Here is a 9,169-nt window from a genome sequence, read left to right as displayed (position 1 = left end):
ATAAAGGAGTCATTTTTGTTGCAGGCCAGGGCCAGTGATTAATGGATCTGTAAGAAAGCTCCAATCTGATATAATTAAAGAAGCAGAGAGTGCAAATGGGTCACATCAGGTTGTTATCCAAGTAGTACTTTAAAAATATGTATGCATGTGTGTGCGTACGTGTGTGTGTATGCCTGTGTGTCTTTAATTTTACGATTGCAATTTTATTTCTCATAATCATGACTTTATCTCACAATATGACTCTACATTTCTAATGCAACTGTTTATTTCCCACTTGTGACTTCCTTGCACTTGTGACTTTGTCACAATGTAACTTTATCATTTTAAACATTACGTAAATAGCTTCCATACTTTCCAAGTCAAAAAATTATTCCATTGATGATTGCTCATAATATTAATATGTGCAAAGGCTGTTTCTTAAAATGTTTAAGACATTTAAACTTAATTTGCAATCACAGTTTATTTAAAAGTCCATGAAATGGAATGCCCAATATGAATATCGTAATTTTCACATATAGTGCATTTTACAAGTTCCACGTGTTCATCTACAGACTTGCACAATGTAATGTAGAGACTTGTTACCACTCCATACTACAAGTAATGACATTTAGAAATGTATGATTTAGATATTAAAAACAACAAGAGGGCACAATATATATATTATATCATATATTAAAAATCTACACAATGCTGTTGAATGAAAGATAAAAACATCAATATGTGACATATGAATCGGTTTTTACTGAGCAGAGATATTAAAAAAGGTGTGGCTGTGGTGGTATTTTCTCAGAAGTAAAGTAGCTGCTTATATATTTCTGTTATGATTGACAAGAATAGGTAAATAAGTAAGCTCTTCCCAACTATTAAATATAAAAATAATAATTTTGAACACGAGCATGAATCAATTAGATAGCAAGACACATATTTTACCAGCTAGGTCAAGTGAGATTAAATACTTCATATGTTTTATTAGTCTTGTCCCAGATAAACACTTCTCAATTCACCACTTTCCTCACCTGGTCCTCGATAAGTAGGCCAAAATGTTTCCCAATAGCTTTACTGCTTATCCGCATAATGGACTACACAGGAATAATTAAAGGCTGGGAATCTGTTATGCTCAATGGAGTCATTAATATGGAAGATACTTGAAAGAGAGGTCCATATTAATGACTGTTGAAGAGCAGGCCTCTAATGTCTTCTTCATCTCAAACTGACAGACGCACAAACAAAGCTCTCCATATTTAACGAGATTCTTCCTGTCTCTTATATAACGGACTGCAGCCAGGTTACAGACATTACGTTCTTATGTAAGGGGTAAGGGTGGAAGGAAGGGAGAGACGATTGGAAAGGACTGCACAGATCTGCCCTGTACCCATTCCTTTCAGTTTTGATTATTAATTTAATGAGGGTAAAGACAAAGCACATAACTGCTGAGAGTGCAGGAAAAATGTGTTCAGTTTGGAGCAACACTTGGAGACATTTTTTAAGAGCAGATCTGTGTCTTATTATCATTAGTAATCTTGTTCTTGTTCTTCATGAAAGTACATTTGGTTCTTATTTTGACCAACAAAATTGATTTGATAATGAAACCTATAATATATCTATTATAGGAACAGTTCACTCAAAAAACAACAAATAATTTGCTTCCAAGACTATTTCTTGTCTTATCTGCATAAAATAGATATTTTGAAAAAGGTTCACTTTCAAGCCCCATTGCAATTGAACTGGCCACATCCCATGGAAGTTCAATTGGAATATGAATCAGAATAAAAGGAAGAGAAGAGAATTTAGGGTGAATTCCAGTCTGAAATGCTTTAAAATTAATTACGAAGACTCTGGGTCACATGACCATAAACGATAAAATTACTTTCTTAAAGTGACCATAGCATGTACCCTTCGCTGATGAACTTGTACAAGGGCCCTTTGTGAAGGGATTTAGTTGTTCCCTTTCCTTTGGAACGCCCCTACAAATGCCATCCCCTTCTCGAAGTGCCCTATAAGGGCGCAAAATTGCCATTTGGAATTCACCCTCAATGAAATACAAAGTTCTGTCATGAAACTCTAGATGGTGCAGGCTGAGAGGTCCTAAACTCAAACTGCTTGCAATCACATCATTCTCTATATGGCACAGCTGATTGGTTCCTTAGCATTTGCCTTAGCAGTGCAGTGCGCTTTCAGGAGCCCTCCACCTTCCTCAGCTCCACCTGTATAGATCTGCTACGGGTAATTCATGTACGCTATATTGTACAGCAGCGTGTCATGTATGTATTGACAGTAGCAAGTCCCATACTTGCTCTGCAGCAGCAATAAAAGCAGCAGCATCGTAGCAGATCTATTCCGCCCAGACCAAACATATCAACATTGTCATACCCATTACCATGCCAATCACTCATGACAGAACTGTAATTCAAAGAATTTTGATACAAGAAATGCATTTTGGGAAATTTGCATTTTGGCATTTGGATGACAAGCAGCAATGAGAAACACATTATACTATAACTGAGCGTTATTGGCAGCATGTAAATGATATATCACCAAATGCAGAGCACTTACAGATTGCTTTCAAACTGTGACTCGAAGCCCAGACCAACATTTCAAGCAGACCTGATATGGTGTGAGGCGTAAAACCAGCCAAACCATGACTCTAAAGACAAATGGACTGGGGTCAGCGTGAAAGTATCATAATTTACACCCATTTGCATACTGAGCTGTGATTGGTCTCACCTTGCGTATATTCAACCATTTAAAGCTGCCTTTACACTGCATGAGTGTCAAGACAACGCTCTGACGCAAAATCATTTACGTAGAACCACAGCCTAAAATCTTCACTTATATTAAACTTTAATGCTATTCTTTTGCTGCCTGACAAGCACTTAAGGAAATTCAAATAAACTTAATCCCTCCCTCAGTTCTAAGCAGCGAGTGTGGCAGACCTATAAATGGAGGGGTGAGATTTCAGTAACAGTCTCTAAGGAACAAACAGTCCAGTCTTCATTCTCTCAACTTCCTGTGTGACATGTTTACTTCCTTTCATGTCTTGTTTAGAGTGAGAATTCTAATGTCATAACACCTGCGAGCATTACATCAATACAAGCCATTTTCTGACTCTAGAGTAAGACAGAAGTGCCTGAAAATGTATTCTAATTATGTCTCTGTTCCCTCTGTGACTTTCTCAGTCGCTTAAAATTGCTGGTTGCCGTGGAGCCTGTCGTCATTGTGATGTGGTGGATGACTGCAGGAAAAGAACACTGAATCAGTATTAGTGAGGATGACTAACTCTATCACAGCTGTATAAAAAAATAAATGCTCAGAGAGATCTGGTCTTCTCACGTGATCACATTAGTATTCTGCTCATCCAGTCACTGTCTGATCCTGAGACCTAAACGTAAATCCTCTCTTCTCTCATCCCTCCTCCTCATCTCGCTTTTCTGCTTGGACCGGAAGAGCTAGAAAAATGACAAAAATCTCAATTTTGAATTCATCTCCAAACTTGAAGCTGTAACTTTGCTATAATATTTTTCCATTTTTACGTGTGTGTGTACACATATTATATATTTATACAAACTTTTATGTTAAAGATTACAGCACAGATAAAATTAAATATAATGTCATGTAATGTAATGTAATATATATATAATATAGTAAAAAGTGATCCACTGGAGGCAAGTTGAGAGAACCCAAGTGCAGTTTATTGCAAACATAAAACAAAAACAAGGCGTGGCATGAAAACTCAACTCAAAAACCAGAACATGAACAAAGACTTACAAACAGTGGTCTACTGTGGAAACAATACTTGACCAACATGGCAAACATGAGGGCTTAAATACACAGACTAATGACAAGACAAGGGACACCTGTGAACAATGATCAGACAATTAACCAATGACAAGACACATAGCAGGATCACATGACAGACATGGAAACATGACATGAACAAACCCAAAACGTGACAAATATAATATAATATAATATAATATAATATAATATAATATAATATAATATAATATAATATAATATAATATAATATAATATAATATAATATAACCTCTAAAAAAATCAGAACAAAAAAAAATGCAATTTAAAAATACAAAAACATCTGAAATTCAAATGAACAAAAGGAAAAATATGCCACAACAATGAAAAATGAAATGAAAAATGTCCAAACTTATTAAAAAAATCCCAATCTCTTTGTTATAGCTCCATAGAGGTTGTGCAAGGAGGTTCTATTCATGCCAGAATAATTAACAGGCTCTCCGGGATATTGGGTGAGACACGAATCAAGAAACATGCTTGATTATAATGAAAATGCTTCTCTGCTTTTGTCTGGCAACTGAGCCAGCAGCTCTACCTTGAGACCTAGTCCAAACAATGCCAAGTCCCACGGGACTTCTGGTTCTGACAGTATACAGACACAATGGCAGAGCAATAAATTGAACATGTTTATTCTTGTTGAACAAGTACGCACGAACACATACTCCCCATGTTTTCCTTAGCAACACAATTATCCGTCTTTCCAGAACCCTTAGATGAACTGCAACATTTTATCTTTTAAAACCCACGAGCTCAAAGGGGTTGCGTCATGCTGGTAACTTCAAAAAGCAGCCCGGGTTTGCATAATACGTGAAATAATGTGTACAAGAATTATGTTCAGGCATGAGGAGACGGGTTTCGATTATCTACCGTATAAAAAGAGTGGTTAAAAGTGCGTACATCTTTGTGAAAGACACAGGGAGGGACAAAGGCCACAGCAATAGAGAGAGTAATCGGGAGTCCTATTGAACAGCAGCACAGTGTGCTTTGGAGTGGATGCTGGTTGTTCTGATGAGTCACGAGAAGAGAGCGAGCGAGAAAGCACCACCCCCAGTCGACTCTCTTCCTGTTAGACTCACAGAAGGAAAATATCCTGGCCATCCCACACAAACAGGAAAATCGGAACTCGACTGATAATGGCAGCGTGAGTGGGGCAGCACATTTACCTGAATCAACAGACAATAACAAGAAAATACCTTTTATCCACAAATTGCTGCTAGACTATTCTTGTGTGTTTCATTGAAGCGTTTGCTGCTGTGAGTATCGCACGTATTCAATGACACAGAATAACCACGAAATGTCCTCAATTAATGAAGCCCATGTAGGGACTATGGATGGCAGTTTCCGCCTCAGAAAAAAAAGAAGTTGAAAAAAAAAGTCACATTGATGGGTATAAAGTTGCAAGATAAAACTGCAAGATATAAAGTCACAGAAAAAGAATTAGGTCCAAGAACGATAACTATAATGATAACTATAAGCAATAACGCTCTGCTTATTATAAGCAGTTATACCATGGTCTGTGTGAATACTTGATTCTGATAGGCTGGAAGGTGTGCATTAAAGGTAGCTCCAAGTCAGTTTAATAATCGTTCTATATTAATGCGCAGTTTTCATTGAAGCACACACACACTTTGACACACGCAAGATCGCGCTGCGCACACAGAAACATTCACGGAAACTTATCAACTCTGCCCTGTAGCTTCAGTAGTGTATTTCTTGGCAACGAGGGGTAACATCGCTGGTTTTAAAGGAATTAAACTCGAAGCTTCGATATTAATAGAGCGACGATAAACAGACGCAGGTAATTCACACACGCATCTCTCACCTCTCTCTCAATAAAGAATTAATTATATATAACTGTATGTTATTTATGTTGTAGATTTAAGTCGTGTTAACCACATTCTATAAATCCAGAAGGAGCCAAAAGCAAATAACTGATTTGGCCAACAAAATGACAGATCTGTTAACTAGACTTTTACAGTAACCTTATTGAAAATTTGCCCATATTGAGAGTGTATGCCCATGCCATAATCGCAGCCACAAAGTTGTAGCTAACTGTTGCCGAGTATTCTGTGCCGTTTTAAGCACATGCAGTTGCTATAGGGATTTCTGGGTCATTGCTATAAGGATGCTTTTGGTTGCTATGTGGCTGATTATCCATCCTCAAATCGCTAGAATATTATGTTATCTACTCAAGACTCTTCTCCTTAAATGTAAGCCTATGGGATTTTTCCCATATTTTATCATTGAAAAGTCATAAATTTGATGGCTTAGAAAAGTAGAAGCCTATGATTTGAGATGGCCACAGTACAAACGGTGTAGGACAAGTTTCTAACTTTGATTCTTAGGGTAAGAGTTTTGTTCAGATCGCTAACCCTACATATAGGCTTGCTTGAGCAATCCCCACTAATATACAATAATACATATTTTGTTGACCTGGAACAACGTTGCTGTCTAAAAATTTAGTCCTAACCATATCTCTATCTCTACCCCTAAACCTACCTATAACTTATCCCTCAAACCAGAGGGAAATGATAAGTGAATAACACTGCATACTGTAAGCATAAACTTGACATCAACTGTAAACCCTCAAATCTGATTGGTTGATTGGAATGTTGTTCCAACAAAGATGCTGATCCAGGAACATGCTGTACTTGGTGAAATCACATTCATCAGGGATGGACTAAGGTTGGCTTTGATGGACTAATGACAGCTTGAAGACAGGAGCGTTGATTGCTGTTTGTGTGTGTGAGTGAGCATGTGCTCGTCTGAAGTACTCTCACTCACTCTCTCCTCTGCGTCATTTCTGACACCTGTTTCCTGCCCCTGCCACACTTCTGTATGACCCTTATCCACCCACTGCAATCCATAACAATCCACAGCTCTCCAGCACTCAGATCCTGCCGCCCTGCACTGCTTCACGCTGGGACTCACTGACTCACGGTCTGCCGTGGGAGACGCATCGGATTTCTGCTGCACATTGCGCTTCTGAGCTCATGGAGATGAAGAAAAAAAAAAAAACGTGGTTTAGCACGAGGTGTGATTATGGAGAAATTTACATAGTCAATCACGGCTTAATTAGAATCACACATAAAAGGAAATGTGTTCCTGAGGGGATTATTGCTGGCAGCTACTCCTCTTCTCACACATGACTGGCACCTTGCTACACATTGCTGTCATTTCATTCAGAAACACTGCTTATACCATTACAATGTAAAAACATTTCCATATAAAAAATAACTACATTTATTGCATACCATACCTTTTTTTTTTTTTCTTTTAAAGAAATGTGATTGGTTATTGGCACGTTGCTATGTGGTTGCTACGTTGCTATTTGGTTGCTAGGGCGTTGCTATGCAGTTACAAAGGTTTTTTGAGTGGTCTTTTACATGTTTTTGTGTAGTTCAGGGTGGTTTTTAGTGCATTGCTATTTGGTTGATAAGGTATTCAAATAGGCTGTTGGCACACTGCTATGTGGTTGCAACAATTTTTTACATGTTGCTATGTGGTTGCTAGAGCGTTGCTATGCAGTTACAAATGTTTTATGAGTGTTTTTAACATGTTGCTGTGTAGTTCAGGGTGGTTTTAATGCATCTCTATGTGGTTGATAAGGTGTTCAAAGTGGTTGTTAGCACATTGTAATGTGGTTGAAATGATTTGTTTTTACATGTTACTATGTTGTTGCTAGTTTGTTACAAAGGTTTTCTGAGGGGTTTTAAACATTTTGATGTGTAGTTCAGGATGGTTTTAACGCTCTGCAATGGCTGTAAAGGTTTTTTTAGTGTTTTTTAGCATATTGCAATGTGGTTGCTAGGCTGTTGCTAGGGGGCTCTGAGTACATCACTCCACAACAAGCCACACGATTTGACAAACACAAAGCAGTTACCACAGTATCAGTAACGTTATTTTGATGAAAACTTGGTTTAACAAGGTAATAGCATTCTCACACAAACACAATTGAAGGGTTTAGTTGCTCTGAATGTCAGAGGAACTGCAGCTCTTTACTGTAACAAGTTAACATCCCTTGGCTTCCTAAACCAGAATGTTCTTTGCTTTTTTTATTTGTCAGCCAAAGCCAAATCGAACCATATATGCTAAGACTGTAACATTGCTTGAGCCCTCCAAACATAGGGAAGATAAATATTTCATAAACGTGCTTACACAAAGTGTCTCATTATTTAGATAAGGTTTATGAAGTACATAAAGTTGCTGAACCCGCTGCCGGTGCTGTATGTTTTGTACTTTACAGTTTCCAAGCACCTGGGCTGGCACACCAGAGTGCCAGCCATAAAGTATTTCATAAGCACGGCTGTGAGAAAAGTTTATTGAAAGATAAAGCCTCTGGCCACAGCATCTGAGCTCACAAACCAGATGTGACACACTGACACTGCACCACAGCTTGCGGTGTTTTTGCAGCGTTTCAGCTGCTGTTTGCATTGTGTGTCATTTGAGGGGGGCTTCAACATGTCTGACATTCCTGACACATCCTTCCCAGACCTTAATGAGGAAGATCCAGTATTCTGTCTGCCTCCGTTAAAAGCTCAAACAGACATGATAAATTTCTGCCCACAGACAGAGCTCTGTATGAATCACACACGCATACACACCCACCCCCTTGCGTCAAGGTAAGAGCGATGTGCTATAAGCAATGATGCATAATAAGCATTTTATTTACCTAAATCCAGTTTTCTATTAATATTGGCCAGATTTGGGGTTGTACATGGGCAACAAAAGGTCACATCTTCAAAAGCTTCACAAACCTGCCAGGGGCACCATGTTGTCCACAAATCAGTGAGTGGGCTAAGCATCATCTGTGCTTAATTATAGAGCTTTAGCCCTGCAGATCGCCAGATCCTACTTGTAAAATTTGAGCTATCAATATGCCCTCAACCAACCTTTCAGTAACGAGAAACTTCCCCACAGGACAAAACGTGAAACCTAATGAGAAAGAAAAAAAGCAAAAAATCTGTAAAATTGTGAGATCTGAATAACACTGTATGCATAACAAATGCATACAAGACAAAATTATCCTGAAACTAAATGTACCAGCTGAATGCCACACACACACACACACACACACACACACCCACGGTATTGTTCTCCCCTCCAACTGACAAACATGGGATATCCACAAGGATGCATGTCCAGGATTTCACAGAATAAATACACACTTATATTGTTAGTTCTGCCACTGTTGACAAAGACTTTCCAACTAATATGTTTGTCTTGGGTGTATCCAAAGCTGAGAAGTGAGTGGTTGCGCACAAATTCTTCACGTTAGGCATGTTTTCCAGTATTTCAGTGAGAATTTTATCTAAGCTGGCATGTGTTGTTGGGAACTTTCTTCTGTAGGCTAACA

At 38.3% G+C, this 9,169-nt stretch overlaps 1 long non-coding RNA gene across 3 annotated transcripts; it reads right to left on the bottom strand.

Annotated features, from left to right (window-relative positions):
- Positions 1-2,897: 2,897 nt before the first annotated feature.
- LOC307173602 lies at positions 2,898-6,722 on the bottom strand. 3 transcript variants are annotated; one of them, XR_013823886.1, is made up of 3 exons: positions 6,598-6,722; positions 3,331-3,446; positions 2,898-3,232 (listed from the first exon to the last, which is right to left on the bottom strand). It is a non-coding gene; the product is annotated as an uncharacterized lncRNA (long non-coding RNA). The 3 variants fall into 3 exon arrangements; XR_013823887.1 differs by lacking the exon at positions 6,598-6,722 and adding an exon at positions 3,736-3,778; XR_013823888.1 differs by lacking the exon at positions 6,598-6,722 and adding an exon at positions 3,766-3,778 and having other exon boundaries at positions 2,899-3,232.
- Between the last annotated feature and the right edge of the window lie 2,447 nt (positions 6,723-9,169).

The sequence above is a fragment of the Squalius cephalus genome (assembly GCF_949319135.1).
Source record: "Squalius cephalus genome assembly, chromosome: 16".
NCBI lineage: Eukaryota > Metazoa > Chordata > Actinopteri > Cypriniformes > Leuciscidae > Squalius > Squalius cephalus.
Note: the sequence above shows the minus strand (reverse complement) of the source record. Positions and strands in the feature narration are given on the sequence as shown.